At 43.8% G+C, this 16,286-nt stretch overlaps 1 long non-coding RNA gene across 1 annotated transcript; it reads right to left on the bottom strand.

The window, feature by feature from the left end:
• Positions 1 to 1,556: 1,556 nt before the first annotated feature.
• On the bottom strand, positions 1,557 to 15,681 carry LOC137145408 (uncharacterized). Its single transcript, XR_010917649.1, has 3 exons — positions 15,606 to 15,681; positions 13,554 to 13,615; positions 1,557 to 2,062 (listed from the first exon to the last, which is right to left on the bottom strand). It is a non-coding gene; the product is annotated as an uncharacterized lncRNA (long non-coding RNA).
• Between the last annotated feature and the right edge of the window lie 605 nt (positions 15,682 to 16,286).

The following is a 16,286-nucleotide window of genomic DNA, read 5'->3' as shown; positions in this document are numbered from 1 at the left end:
GACCCTGGCTCTGGGGTCACATGATATTATCAGTGGTGTTAACATGTGCAGCACGGGGAGCAGAGTTCCTGCAGCATGTAGCCAGATCCAGCCCACGCAGGGGCTGGTATGAAGGTGGAATCATATTCAGCACACTGTCAGGATAGCCAGAGAAGTAAGGGTCCAGAGTATAGAGTCATGGCATAGAGTCATGGCTGATGTCGGTAGGTTGGCATAGTGTCGGTGTAGACACTGAGTTGCTTATATCAATTATTACTGGCTTTCAGGAGCCGTCCCGCAATGCCTCACACTGACAGGACAATCAATACAAGTGCTCCTGGCGAGGATGCGCACTGCTGACACAAGGAGCAAAGTGTGGACACGCACAAGTGATGTAAGTAGCTGTATGTTGACTTAAGTTAGGTCAACTTCATTTTGTAGTGTAGACATGGCCTAGTTGGTTGATAGAGGAGACCTCAACTATTGCTGCTCCGGCTGTTACCATAGCTGCGTAGAGAGAACTCAGCCATGACCACTGATCTTAGGACAGCCAGAATAATGGGGCTGCCAGAGGGAACCAATCACCTCAGCAAAGGGCTGTGTGTGTGTGTGTGTGTGTGGAAGGAGGAAAATGTTATCCCTGCAGAGTACACTGTAGAGGAAGACTTGCAACTGCCTGCACAAAGCTCTGCAGGGCTGGCAAGGGGACCTTCACACACAGAACCAGGGCCTCGGGTGGTAGGAGAGGCCTCAGCTGAGCTGATGCCAGGAGATCTACCCTACAGAGTCCTCTGCTTGTGTAAGTTGAACAGAAGCCTTCCTGGATGAACTTCAGCCTGCCTGAACTCAGGGGGTGGGGTAACTGAGAGACAAGAGATCCCAGCCCATTGAGGAATAGTGGAACGTTCTCTGTCTCCCTAGCAGATGTCTCCTGCGTGGGTGGCCTCTTCCACCATATGGCAGAATGGGACCACACTGGGGGCAAGGCCATAAGGGCCTTTTGTAGCTGTGTACCTAGGGTCCTGATTGCCTTTCTCCAACTCTAGCCCCAATTTTTCTAGTATCATCCTGTGATGGGGTGGCCTTCTGCTTGAAGGGCCAGAGGCCTGGAGCCTGCCAATCACTGGCCAGCCTCTGTACCCCCCGCCATCCAACGAGCAATGGCTGCCACACCTGGAATGGAGTCTTGTGTTAATTAGTGGAACGCACTGGGTGTGGAGGAGCTGAGCCTCCTATAAAGAGCAGCAGGATGCTGCCAGGGGAGAATGTTCAGGAAGCTGTACAAAGACTGTAGTGACTGAGAAAGGCTCAGCAGGGAAGACCCTGAGAGCAGGGGAGTCACTTCAGGTAGGCAGGGCTGGGAGTAGCCTAGGAAAGCCAGAAGGACCCTGAGACAACAGGGCAGTTTGGGGCTGTGCTTAGCTAAAGCCCTGGAGGAAGCTTTGGTGTTCATTTTTGAACTTTATGTTAATAGACAAGACAGCCTGTGGCAAGCTGTTGTCACTGACCTCATAAAAGCCCGTGTGTAGTTTATTTAAGAAGCCCTTTGAAGGGAGAAATTGAATTAGGCCCTCCCCAGAGTTACCCCTGGCCCTGAGAGGGCATTTGGGGGGCAGCTGGCACAGTGAAACGCCACTGTTTCAATGTTAACAGGTCTGAAAAGCTTTCAGATACTGTACAATATCATCATGTCTTGACTCTGCATCATGACATAGGTATCGATCCATAACACAATCAAGTTACATTGCAATGCTGTGACCTAAATATCAGGACTTCCTGGCTTGCAAACAGGACAAAGAGCCAAAGATGGCAATTTAAAAAGACAATTTTGGGTCTAAACTAAGAGCCATTGAAATAATACAAATACCTACAATTCTCTAAGTGGATTTTATCTGTAAGTGGTATACATTTAATTTCTATTCCTTTTTCTTTTCCGTGGTAGGCTCAGAGAATACGCATTGTCATGTAGCTTCTCATTCCTTCCATAGAACACAAAGATTAGTAGCTGATCAGGCCAGGCTGTGTAGAAGTCCTATTAAGTTTTGCTTTGGGAAAATCCTCCATCTGGTGTTCCAAGTTATTTCTGCAGAACAAAGCCAAACAAACAAAAAAAAAACACCTTTTGGTTTAGGAATTAGTTCTTTTCACTCTTCCATTGGAGGCTTAAAGCCAATCCCCAGTTCTGGGTGTCTGCCTCTTGCTGCCCAGGCTGGCAAGGATTAGGAACGCTGTAGCGGCAATGCATCCAATCCTTGGGAAGAGAGAGAACCTCACGTGCTCAACAGTGGCCCCATCTAACAGATTAAGGAGCACCATTGAAATGAGGTTGTGAGTACAAGCCAGAACCATTGTTTGTTCCCTTTTCTATTCCTGTAGGCTGAACAAAGATGCTTTCATTACAAAAGACAGTTTTTAAAAGTTATTCTTCTGTTTTTTTATATTAGAAATATTTGGTTCTGATTTCCCTCTTTGCTAGTTAGGCCATATTTGGCAGGCTGGGCGGGTAACAGCACAATCTGCTAAGATCTGCACTGCAGTTCTCTCAGTCCTGAATTCAGGAGTAGAGGCTGCTGAGTTTGAGATGATCTAAAAGTAATATTTTCAAGAGCAGTTTGCACCTAAGTGACTTAGGAGCCTACATCCCATTTTCAGTACTGATTGGCCCAGCTCCACAAGGGATGTAGGCGTTGAAATGCTTAACTTTTAGACACCTAGGAAAAGTCATTGAAATCCACAAAGCCTGGGGAAGGCACTTAGGCTCCCTGTACAATGCAGAGAGAGAGATGGGTGCCTGAGAACGGGATCCACAAAGACCAACATGCTCAGCAAGAAGCCACCTACCTGAACCAATGGGAGATACTGATGAGAGGGATGTGTTCTAAGCTCCACCTCTTTCGTGGAATTAGGTGCTTAACCTCAGGCTGCGGGGAGGTGCTTATATCTGCCTGTGATCCATAGTTGGGACCCTTCTCCTGCAGTCAAGCATTTAAAGCATTCTTGCAGGAGTTCAGCCTAACTCCACACAAAATGGCCAGGGGGCTGAGGACCCCTCTTTTATCCCAGTGGTTAGAGCACTCACGCAGGATGTGGGAGACTCCTGTTCAATCCCCACACACACACCCCTGATGAGAAGAAGGGATCTGCCACCTCTCAGGTGAAATGCTCGAACCACTGGCCTGTAGAGTCACTCTCCCTCTTTCCCTAGCCCACTTAATATTTAATTATTTATACCAAGTGCATTGATACAGATTGGGAGAGACCCACGTCAGAGTATTCCCTATCCACTGGGCAGGGCACTCACCTGAGAGGTATGGAGCCCCCCCTCCTCCCATTCAAATCCATTCACCTCATCAGGAATGGGGGCTGCTTAGTGTGAGGAGTTCAGTGTGCTCGGAGCATGTCTCCTGGATTGGACCCTGCGGAAGAGATGCATGTTGCCCTGCCTCTCTTCACTTGGCCTGAGGATCATGCTGGAGCTTAAGCATGAGACAGGCACCTATATTCCTACCTGAGGCTGTAGTGTGCATGCCCACAGGCAGAGATTGAGGTGGGACTTCTGCAGTGGAAATTTAGGTGCTGAGTGAATTTAGGAACCTACAGGTTTAGGCAGCAGCTGAGTAGGTGTTTTGTGCATTGCAATAGCACCTAAAACTAGGACAAAATGGGATTTGGGCATCTAAGTTCCTTTGTGGAGCTGGTCCTTGAGCACTTACTCATGCTAGCTCGATGAAAGCTCGCACAAGCATAGATAGTAATGTAGGTGCAGTAACACTAAGCTGTGCCAAATATGTACCCACAGTGTTCAGGTGGATTTGTACTCAGCGCTGCTAAGCCATGCTGCTGCTGCCAGTGCTACCTCAGCTCCTCTACTATTTACACTCATGCTAGCTCTCGTTCAGCTAATGTGAGTATGTGTATGCTAACTGATAATCACACCCCCAGATGATAGTGAAAATGCAGCCAGAGTTACACCAGGGGCCATTTCAGCTCTTGGCTGGCCCAGATTTTTCAGAGTTGAAAAATGGCTTGAAGCCACCTTTCTTCCTTCTTCTCCTCAGCTGCAGCAAGCCTAAAAGTAGCACAGCTGGGGTTTGAGCCCATTATTTTATCCATATGCAAATGAATTTTGGATCAAAAAATCCACTGTGTGTGTCTGCACATCTCTAGCACTAATCAGCTTGAAAGCGAGCTTCCATTGAAACTTTAGATGGCATCAGTATAAGACTTTGAGAGCAAGGAGAGGGGTTAATGGGTGGAAATGGAGAGGAATTTCAGAATCCCATCAGGAGCCCCAAGTTACTGCCCAAAACGCAATTTGACCCCAGTTGCTCATATATCCAAGGAAGCTGTAAACCATTGCTAGGTACTTCCAGTTTTGTGTTTATACAAAGCAGATGTATCATAGTTAAAGCTGTGCAAAGAACTGATTTTTTTGGTTCATTGGTCAAACTGAAAAATACATTTAAAAAAAAAAAAAAAATGATTTATGTCAATCCAAAACTACATTTTTTTTTCCAGGCAAACTGAAAAGAAAACCACAAAAATTTCATTTCCGTTCCAAGAAGATATTTCATTTAGCCTGAAATCTTTTATTTATTTCATTGTCAACTCTTTAACCCCTTACATTTTTTAAAAAGTGAAACTGAAGTAAATGTGTAAACAAAAAGTCCCTTTGAATAAAAATATCCCACCATTTTTTTTTTTTTTATAAAATATTGACATTAAAAATTTGGATTTTTAACGAGTTTTTCAGGGGTGAGGGTGTCCCTGACTAAAACAATTAGGCGAATTCTACATAAATTTGCAAAATGTTTAAAATCAACCAAATCTACACTTTTTGGCGAAAGGAAGTTCCATCCAATATTTCACCCAGCTGTAGTCACAGATCCACTCCAACTTGTGTACAGGCATTCTATGGTTGCAACCGTTGAAATGAAAGATCCTTTTTAATATACATATGTAGCTTGAGATGCTCCTCACACCCTTAGTCATCATTTTTAAGACTGTATATTGGCTACATTATTTTAAAATGATGTGAAATGAAGTGATTCAAGACACAATATTCAGATTTTTCCAAAGAGCTGTCTAATTGCCAGACATAGGAGAGTAACAAAAAAAATTAAGAACGAAATGCTTAAGATTCAAAAATCTGCTGACACTTATCCTGTGCTAATATTATTTCTCTTTTTCTAAGAGTTACAATACTTTAGTGAAAGTCTTTTCAAAGACCATTATACATCAATTTCACCCCACAACGCAGTATCTGCTGAGGTATCTGAGGAATGAATAGAACAACTAACATTCAAATTTGTAAAGATTAATTAAGAAATTATTAAATCAGAATTAAAGAAGTATTTCATTTAGATCAGGGTTGGTTCTAGAGAATCATCTAGTAGTCAACTCAAGGACCAGCCACGAATACTATTAAATTATTTATTGTTTATTAAGAGCTGACAAGGTGTTGGGAGCTGAAATATACACAAAATATTGACAGTTGCAAGGCAGTGGAGAATCTGGCTTATATGGTCATTTACACCTGTGCAAAGTGAGTATAAAATACTGCTAAATGGGAACATGGTACACATACCTGACATATGCCTAAAGCATGAAAAAAGGTGATGGCTGTGGGAGAAGTGGACGAACTGGACATTAAGGCTGACATCTTTGGTGGAGCAGGAAGAGTGGGGGTGACATGATATGAAATAAGATGGGAGAGATTGACTCTTGTGGAGTTATGTAGGGACTAAAAGGTGAAGACAAGAATGATGGTGATGTGGTCAGGTGAATGGGTGAGGAAGATCTTTTCAGGAGAAAGTATTTTAGTTTGATTGGAGGAGCTAAGGAACATACTAGATAGTAGAACCTTGTAACAATTTTAAAAGGAAATGATCAGTTTTAGTGTATGGTACTGAGAGTAAGGGTTGGATCTTTGATAAGTTTCAGAGAAAAAAGCCAGAAAGTCTGGACCTGGCATGGATGTGAGGAAGAGTTGGAGTCAAAGAGACTCTCCAGATTATGAATAAAGATGGTCAAAATTTATCAAAAATAAATCTTGTCAATATTTGGCTTTTTTCATAAACAGCATTTTTCATAAAAAACTGCTCCATTCTTTTAAAATATGCTCTTTCCAAAATTTCTACAGAAATGTTAACTGAAAATAAAGATTAGCCTCTGGTTCTTTTAGACTGTTTTTGTTGTTGTATTGCTAGTTAAGTACTTACATACGTGCTTAACATCACATGTGAGTAGGCCCATAGGCATAAAGCTAATCTTAGATGGCAGGGTCCTTGGGGCAGGAACTGTCTGTATTGTCCTGTGATTTCCCAGTGGGGTCTTAGTCCATTTCTGGGTCTGCTAGGCACTACAACAATACAAATAAATAAAATAATGAATAAGCATGTACAGGAATGTTTACAAGATTGGAGCCTTTGTCTGCTAAGTCACATGGTGGAATTTTTTTTCAAACAGCAAAATTTCATTCTTGAAAACTTTCTATTTTGAAAACAAATAATTCCAATTGGAAGTAGTGGGTGGGTTTGCAAGAGAGGGAAATTTCAGAGGTTTCTGTTCTCCATTGCAGGCAGGTATGAGTGTGACTGAAGTGATGCCTATATAATCCTTACCTTCTTCAGGGGAATGGTTTCAGGTTTGATGGCTTTGAGAAAAGGCATTTATATTATGTAAGTGCACATTCATTGTTATTTGTAGTACTATTACTCCATAATACACCCTTGCTCCAGTGAGTGCACACTAGAGGGTTGAGAGTTGATGCTGCAGATTTCCTCGCATGCCATTCCTGGAAACCCGAAGTTTGACTTCTAGATCTGTCCCTTTCCTGTTCAACTTTCCTCAAGGGAATTCGCACCCCTGGGCAGAACAGTTATCCACACATTATTAATGGCACAGCAAACAGCAGCTGATTAGCAGGGGGTTTCTTTTTTCATAGTCAGTTTAATTTGGTAATTATGTATTTTCTCATTAGCTGGAGAAAAATAGGAAGAGAGCCTAAAGAGGTTTCCTTTTTAAATTGAATTTATGGTCCTGGGGGCATTTGTCATTCGAAAAGCAGAATGCTGGGGGAGGAAAGTAGAAAGGGAAAATAGAAACAATGCAGGAAGAAAGATAGATGGCAAGCCACATCAAAGGCCCTGTGTTATAAAAATCACATTTACTTAGGGAAATTGTTGAATAAGGCTTTGCTGAGTAAGAGGATAGGAAGGAAAATTAAATTCTTCTTGGCCATATAGTGCTGACAGGCAATACTAAAGCTTCTTGGAGGCAGATGAACTGGAACCAAAAGCCTGGACTCCCAAGGATTTTTTTTCAAAGATTGTGAAAATAGTCCCAGGAAAAAATTGTATTTGTTCTGCATGTTGTTTTAGGAATAAAGCACAGCCCCCGCTATTTCCTAGCTAGAAAACACTTTGGTGGTGGTAAACTTTTATTTCTATTGCAGGAAGGCCCCATTGTACTTGACCTTGTGCAAACAAACACGGAGAGTCCTTACATCAAAGAGCTCATAATCTAGGATTTAGGGACATAGGACTGGAAGAGACCTGCTGAGTCACTGAGTCCAGTCCCTTGCTACTGCAGGCAGCCCCATCATATAATCCTGTTCATTTAGGCAATATGCAACAGAGCTCGATGCTCTGAGGTGCTGAGCATTCTGGCCCCAATCCAAAGCAGTTAAACACGTGCATTACTGTAAGCATGCGCGTAGCTCCGCTGACATCAATTACACTACTCATGTGTTTAAAATAAATCACGTGCATGCTTTGCTGGATCAGAGCCACAATGCTCAGCACTATGTACATTCAAGCCCCAGTCAAATAAACAGACAAATGGGGTGGCGAGGGAGAAACTGGGAAGCCAAAGGAACACCAGAAATGGGTGAATTTGCATAAGGTAGTAATCACAGTCTCAGTAATCACAGATGGTCACTAGCCTAACCAGTCTCAATGCCTTTGTTATTCTCTCTGGTGCATGACTGGTAGGTGTCAGATATTATGAAGCACAGTGTATTTTTCAGGCAACTGCTGAACTGTTTTCCAGAATATGGACCATGATCTCAACCGGAGCCTCTAAGCCCTATTGTAATAAAAATAACTCTAATGCTGGTGTAAGATCGATTAGTAGCAAAATTTTTCCTGCTAGTAAAATTTGTTTGCTAGAATATTGGCAGCCAGCAGACATCAATAGGGACAAACACAGATAAAAGAAATTTTATTTGAATACATACTCAGTCTATTTTAAAAAGTTATTCATCCCACTCTAATAGTGAATCACGGCATTGTGGTAGTGCACAAGAATGAGAAAATAAAACAGACTGCCCCCAGAAAGTACAACAGACAAGTGCAGTTTCACTCTACAAGCAGGGTTAAGTGCCAGAAGTAAATGACATGAACAGTGGAAATTAAGATGTAATCTTTAAGGTGTTGTTATTCACATAGGTAAGGATTTTTTTCCCCTTAAAAACGTGATTCTGTCCCCTTAAGACTACAGACAAGAAAGAACAGTCTCTATGAGAGCAAAGCCAGAGTCCCAGAGCAGGTTTCCATGCAGTGATCTTAGGGCATGTCTGTATACGGTGGGGTTTGCTGCCATTGAATTGAAGTTCACTAGCCGGTGTGCATTATATAAACTGCAGTGACAGTATGCACACAGATAGCTGTCTCCTTTTTCAATCTTCATCACTGCATGCAGATGACTGGGGTTCAGTGCACAAAGTACAAGGCATTCTGGATGTGTAACCCACAGTGCTTTGCTAATGAGCAGTCTGCATTCTGGGATTTCTTTCAAAGTGCACTGCAGGATACATTGACCCCAAGTCTCAGAAATCAGCAGGCTTCTTCTGCAAACTCCCAAAGGGCTATGATTCTGCTCCCTCCATCCCATGGTTTCTGTCAGAGTAACGCTATTTTGAGAGAGAGAGAGAGACCCATTTTCAAACTGCCAACTGTGTCAGCAAGCATGGTCAACACTACGCACTGTGATGCTGGAGACCCCAAATATGCAGAGGTGGTTGGGGGGATTCTTTGAGAACTCAGCACGATGGGTCTTCAGTTTTGGATTTCAACAGCCACCTGACTGAGCAGTTGATGGAGCCACAGCAGCAGTTTCTCTGGCAATGGGACAAGAACAAGAGTGGGGAGGATGATATCAAACAACTGCTCTGATACAAACTGCTCTTGGAGCAGCTTCACACAGTCCAGCCCCTTTTCTGGGCTCATGAACCCCAGATGGGCAGATGAGAGAGGGTTGGTCTGAAGACCCAGAACAACTAGCTGTGGCACTGTAATTTTAGGACATGGAAGGCAACTTTTTATTTATTTTAAGATCCGTATTGTGCTCACCTCTGGACTGCAGAGGCAGCTCACCAGCTCCCATACCCATGGAGAAATGGGTTGTGATTGCCCTCTGGAGCTAGACACAACCAATGGTTACTGCTCAACTGCTAATCATTTTGATGTGGAACAAAACTGTGGGGTCCATTGTCATGCAGGCCTGTGTAGCTTTGCAAAAGGTACAAAGGGGTAGAAAGGTTGATATCTCTCAGGAGATCATTGATGACTTTCCATACATGGGATTCCTGAATTGTAGTGGGCCAAATGATGGGACTCGTGTATCTATTCCCTCCACCCCTCCCCACCCCATTTCTCTGAATTTATAAAAAGAAGGATATTTTTTCTCCATAGAACTCTAAGACTCATCAGAGCAGGTTCACAAACATCAGTGGAGGGGGGTTTGGAAAGGTCTGCATTGCTAAAAGCTTTTGGAACTCTCACCACTGTGCCTTAATGAATAAGGGACATTTTACCCCTAGGATCATTACAGACATTAATGATGTGGAGATTAGTCTAGTCATTCTGGGAGACCTAGCTTATTGTCTGCTCCCCTGGCTGATGAAGCCATTTACAGAAGAAAGGAACCATTTAATTATCACCTCAGCTGTTGAAGAATGACAGTGGAGTGTGTGTTTGGCCACTGGAAGGGCAGATAAGGCTGGTAATGGCAAGATTAAAGGTGGAAGAGCACTACCTATTTTTCATTACAGGTGCATTCTATATTTTGCACCTTTGCGAAAATGAGACTCTTAATGAGCGGCAGGAAGCTGCGGTGCCGAATCTTGCCTGGTGTGATTTTATGGATGGTGTAGCGTTTATTTTATGGTGTGGGCATGTTTTTATAATGCAGTGCCATAGGGGTCAGTACCATTATATTTCAACTTCGTTGCAGCTGGGTGGTTTTGTGCACACCCTGCCGTGCTGACGCTTCATGTGCAGTAAAAATACCGTGTTCAGAATTTGGTTCCCCCCCCTCACAACAAAAAAACAGACTTTACAAATATTACAGCAAAGTGATTAAAAATATGAAAGGCAACTTTAAAGGGACAAAATGTGACATCCAAATACAGTGCAATGGGGGTGGGAGGTGCAGGGTCCCCCTCACAGATGTGTGAAGGGCTTGCTTCTCCTTCTAGTCATTCTGGCTTCTGGGGTTGAGTGCCGGGTGAAAAGTTATCAGGTGCATTGGAGGGCTCAAATGCAACACTGTTCCTGCTGTCCTATGTGAGAAGGGGTGGGGAGGAATGGCCTCAGAGCAAGATGGTGGGGCTACAGCAAGAAACATCTGTTGTGTGTCCCCTTAACCTGTATTACCTGCAGACAGCAGAACGTGGCCTGATGGAGGCCACTGCACTGCCTGTTACCCTAGTAGTAGCATGTGCTGCAGCAGAGCATTCTACCTGTTCATTGAAAGGCAGCTCCTGACCTGAGTCAATGTCCCTATCTTTCCCCACCATGTCTTTGGTCACAGGAGTGCTTGCTCAGGTGACATCCAGACATCAGGTGTCTAGCTATCCTCGTCCTGTGTTCCAGGCTGGTTGTGGGGCTTGGAATCAGCCTGGCTTCCTACCCAGCTGCCCTCAGGGTCCTGAGTTTTCAAGAGCCACTCTGCACTGTTGTAATCCTCCTCTTCCTCTAATAAATCCTGGCCAGTCTGGGGGGCACAGTCTCCTTGGTGACAGCAGGGGTACCCCTGTTCACAAGGGCCTTGGGCACTGTAGTAGTGGGCCTGAAGAAAATCCTGTTTAGATCCTCAAAAAAAAAAAAAAAAAAAATGGACAGGTCATATGGGCATTGCCAGGGGTATTTTCCATCCACGGTATTCCTCTGCCTGCTCCTGAGCACTTTACTCTTGTTACAGCAGTGAATAGCATCCCGCTTGTACTCCTATGCTACTATCTGTACAGTGATGCCCTCAAAAATATTCCCACTGTGGTGGTTACTGTCAAGAGCTTGCTGCAGCATGGTCATTTCTCCCCAGCTTGCAAGGAAATCACAGACCTCAGCTGAGTCCAAGCAGATGCACAGGCATTATGCAACACTGTTGTAATGCAGATATATTTGAGTACAACAGCAAATTGGCCCATCCCCCCCCCCCCCCATCCAAGTTTTAAATGGGGAAGGGACATCTAGTCAACTTGATCCCAGAGCACTGTGTGGCACAGAGAAGGTCAGGTCAGTCATGGACACCCACAAAGCAGTATGGCTAGCAGCTGGAGGACTGCTAAAATAGTGCACAGCTGCATTGCAATAGTTTGCACTAACTCTTTGCAAAGAATTTAGTCCACTTTGAAACTGCAGAACACACACTGCAGCAAATGGGGACTTAGCCTGCTCTAAGGGTTTGCTATATGCACCAATTCAAGTTAATGCAAACTAAACTCCCCCATACAGACAAGCCCTTAGAGATGTGGTGAGACTCTCCTGGGGTGACAAAACCACTTTTCAGAGTAAAGGGAATCACAGGATCAGGGTTACTCAGAGGACACAGACACCTTTCTGTCTGTTTGTGCAGTGTTTCCAGGCCTAACCTGCACACTTCATCTGTATAAGACGACCAGATCCGGATGGAATCTGTCAGACCTCATTAAAAATAATTTGATTTCAGCCCCTGTTGCTTTCCCATCTGCCTGAAAATGAGTGACAGGTTGACTGACAGAAAAAAAAAAAAAAGAGGACTTTGAGCTGCAGCAAATCAGTACTCTGCCCACATTAATTGAAGAGGAAACTAGCAATGCAGACAAGCATGCACATGGTAGAGTGTAGGCTGACAGGGGTTAGGATTGCATGGCATCTTGGTAAACCTTCCAGTTAAAGGTCCCCACAACCAACCTAGAAGCATTTACAGAAAGGAAAGGGCCAATTCACAGTGACCCAAAGGCATTAGAACCAGAAATGGAGCTCAATTACCAGCCGAAGCCTTGAATTCCAGAGGTTATTACAGAAATTTGTGAGAGTGAGGCCATGGTAAAAGGAAGGACCATTCCCTAGTGCTTTTTCAGATCTTAATGCAGGTAGTTGTACCCTCCCTATCATGCCCGCCATCTCCCTGTGCCTGAACTGGCTTTCCTGGAAGTAGTGCTTTTTGTCTGCAGTGTCCAAAGGAATCATTTCTCGCCAAAGTTTTAAGATTGTGTCAATTCCATGCCTGAATGGATTATAATGGTTATCCATTATGTCTCTGACATGAAGATAAAGGATACCTGTATAACTGGAGAAAGACATTGGTATGTTGATCACACATTTTTAGTCCAGCCGCCTGGGCGTTTGTCCTGCTGTGATGTAAACAAAAGCCCATAGGCTCCTGGAACAAACAGCTATAAAGAATAATTTGCAAGATTGCCATACAGCTGAGACAGGTCTCCCTGCTATATTCCCTAAGGCACTGTTTTGTTTTTTGTTTCCCCCCCCTCAGGTGGAGTTCTGTTGACTTGCCATAGATTTATGTTGCTTTAAAATTACTGTTAGGCAAATGTTAAAAGGTTGAGTTCAGTTTTAATAAGCAGCATTTCCTTCTTCACCTGCTCTTTTTATCTTTTTGAGTTATAACAAGCCAGACAGACTGTTCAACAGTGGAGCATGTAGCGGGGATGGAATCACAGAAAGGTAGGTTCTGACAGGAGGGAAACTGAGATTTTGGAGATCATAATGAAGGGCACAGAAGGGAAGCAGGTGGGAGAACTGCTCAGCTGCCTAAACAACTTGCTTTTATCCCTACTTTTAAATAGGTTTATTTTATATTTGGTCATGGGACCCGCAGCCTAGAGGATGACTATCTAATTATGCAGCCACCTTATTCATCACCAACCTTTCTGAGGTGAACAGGACTACCCAAGTGTGGCCCTAAGCACCCTTGTATTTACACCCTACTACAATATTGTTTATATAAAATAGGTCTTGTGAGGTAGCATAGGAAAGAATGACGCGTTGGTTATTAATACAATTGTAAAATGCATGTGGGAACAGGATATGTGAAATTATGAATTCCCTCTGTAGATTACTAGAACATGTTTAAGACCAGACAGTCTACCCTAGGTAAAAGTGATAAACAGGTCTGCCCTAGACAAAGGTTTATCTTAATGGATATGCGAGCAGTAAACAAAGTCATTGAGCTAAACTGGTAGGGATTATTCGGAACCTGAACTTGAGCGACAGAGAACTAACAAACATGGCTCCTGCACCCCAGAGAGACACAGGAGACTGAATCCCCAAGATGCCTTCCATATTTACAAGACAAAGACATCCCTTTGGGGATAAGGAACAGAGAGAGAGATTCCATCTTTATCCTTCACCTTAGGAGACAAAGAAACAAAGCAATTTGGTCTCTGTGTTGGGTCCTGACCAGGCTGGTCAGTAAAAAGCTAGAAAGGCGCCTGTGGGTGAGAGAAACCATCTTGAACAAAGAGAACCTTGCTAGATTAAGTTTTAGACTTAGATGCACATCTTCACTTTTATTTTCTTGTGACCATCTCTATCTCTCTCTCTTTTATTTGGTATCACTTAAATCCATGCTCTTTTCTTAATAAACTAGTTTTGCTTTCATTATAAACCATCAGTGCTGTGTAAATTCAGTGAAGCGCATGCTTCTAGAAAGCTAAGAGTTTGGAGTGTTTAACTGTGTCTGCAAAGGCAGCAAACCGACCACTTTCTCCGTGAGGACCCAAGGAGGGACTGGTCCCTGCAGCAGGATGATTTGGGGGTTTATTTCATGGCTGGAAGGGCACTAAGGTCAGCCCACAAGGAATAACCAAGTTACGCAAAGCCAGGGTGAGGCTTGTGGGCCGCTACAGGCTGTTGGGATCAGAGCTTTGGAGCAAAGCTGCACAGCCCCAATGCACCCAGAGTTACAAGGCAGACAGGGACAAAACCCCTTCCTGGCCTGGGTGACTCCCAACACATCACAATAAGTACTACATGAGCAAGGATTGAACAATCAGGCTTTCCATGATCAACAACCTTCCAAGAAGCAATACTGAACTTCTGGTTCTAGAGCCACCCATGACCCTTTGGAAATCTGGATGGAGTTCTTATGAAGTTCATGGGTATAGCTAGAACTGTCTTTGTTCTGCCTGATCTCATGAGAGACTGCCAGTATCTCTCCCCAGTCATTTAAATACCCAAGTAAGGGGAGGCGGGAGAGGGAAGAAAAGTACCCCATCCTTTTCTGTGCCAAAGGCCAAACCTGGAGAGAAAGGAAGAACAAGTCTTCCAAACTTTGTTAGGGAGAGGAAGAAGAGAAAGGAGATATATAGTGACAAAAGCAATTGTCAAGAACCACAAAAGAATCATGATACAATACCATGGGATTGCTTTGCCAGGTTTTCATCATTATGAAATATGATGAATATACATTATGATGGCAAGTCTCAATAATGCAACATACCCTAGGAAACACTGCAACTGTAGCAGTATGGCATATAATAGTTAGTGGGTAGATGTCTCACTCAATCCAAGGTGCAACAGCACTCTAGCATAAGGGTGAATACTATTGCTTTACAATGAGAAACCCGTAGATCTCAGGAGCAACCTAAATGTGTTCAGTGCAGATCTACATTCTACATGCTAGTGCTGTTTCAGGTGGCTGACCTGCTGCTGTACTCCCTTGCTGAGGTACATCCTGTCCAGCCCCCAGCTCTCAGTGAGGTGGAAGGTAAAGACATATTGTTAGACCCTTTACTATACGTGTTGGTGTTGTGTCAGCCAATTGCCATCTGCCCATAACAAAATATCTCAGGGGGAGGGGACAGTAAACAAAACATTATTTAATTAAAATTCATAGTCAACAAAATCTAATTGCCTCATGTGAAGGCTAGGAGTCTGTTCCACCATCCCAGTTAGTCCAGATCTGACCCTTCCCTTTCCATAGAGAAGCCTGGAGAGTTCTTACAGAGTAGGTCCAACTCAGTAAACGTAAGCTTGAGTCAGAGGCTGTGTCTACACTAAAGACCTTCCCACAACTGCATCTCTACCAGCGTTAATACAGCTGGAGCCCAGGCATAGCAATGGCAGAAGTTTTTGAAAGCTCTTCTAGTGCCGAGAGGGCCAGAAGAGAAAAAAAAACCCTTGTAGTTGGTCTCCAAGCTCTCTCTTACCTCAGGGACTCTTGCTATTCTTTCCACATCAGCAAATGGGCAAAGAGACTGTACAATAATCTTCCACAGAGGAGCCACACTGTTTCATCTCTCAGCAAACACCTGTAACCCCCCCAGCCTCATAAACCCAGCCTGAACAAGACAGACATACTCTCAAGGGCAGTACCCCTCCCCCTTTATTTCCTTTTACCTGCTGATTCTCTGCTACATCGGATAAACCCTCTCTCCAGGTTCCACACTTGCAATGCAGGGTAGGCCAGTTTCAGTATCTGTCTGCAAGACAAGCCATTAACTCCCTTCCTGTCAGGCCCAGTGGGGGGTTAGTATACCCAATCACATGGCATCATTCAATCATTGTCCTCCTTTACAACCTCTGAGCTCAGCTGTGTGTTGCTGTTGGTGTGATTATTTTGCTTCATGTGCCAGCAGGATGCTGGTATCAGAACAGGAGTGCAATGTCAAAATCTTGTAAACATGCGATCAGCCTTTATAAAGGGAAATGCAGCTAGGTCGCAGGAGAAGAAGAAAGCTGTTTGTTTATTGAATGTGAGGGCTAAAAACTTCTTACTCTCTCTTTTGGCATCAACTGGCTGAGTAGGGGGCGGGCATCCATCTATCTAGCTTTTATACTGCTGCCTATGGCTGTACTTTCTGAGCACCCTCCATGTAAAATCGATAGCAAAAGCAAAGTCCTTAATAGTCTTAATGGAGTCTCTGGCACTTCTGTAAACAAAAGTAGGGCGGTGTGACCCTACAAACCCCTCAGTGCCACCTAGTGAAGGGTTCACTTTTCCGTAAGAGCAATGCCTATCAGGCCTGACAAACTCACTACATCTAACACACTATTTTCATAGTATTGACGTGAAAATGT

The sequence above is a fragment of the Emydura macquarii genome, unplaced genomic scaffold (assembly GCF_026122565.2).
Source record: "Emydura macquarii macquarii isolate MOO-44397 ecotype Brisbane River unplaced genomic scaffold, CSIRO-AGI_Emac_v2 contig_3530, whole genome shotgun sequence".
Classification (NCBI taxonomy): domain Eukaryota; kingdom Metazoa; phylum Chordata; order Testudines; family Chelidae; genus Emydura; species Emydura macquarii.
The sequence above is the reverse complement of the archived record's forward strand: the minus strand, read 5'-3'. Positions and strand labels throughout refer to the sequence as shown.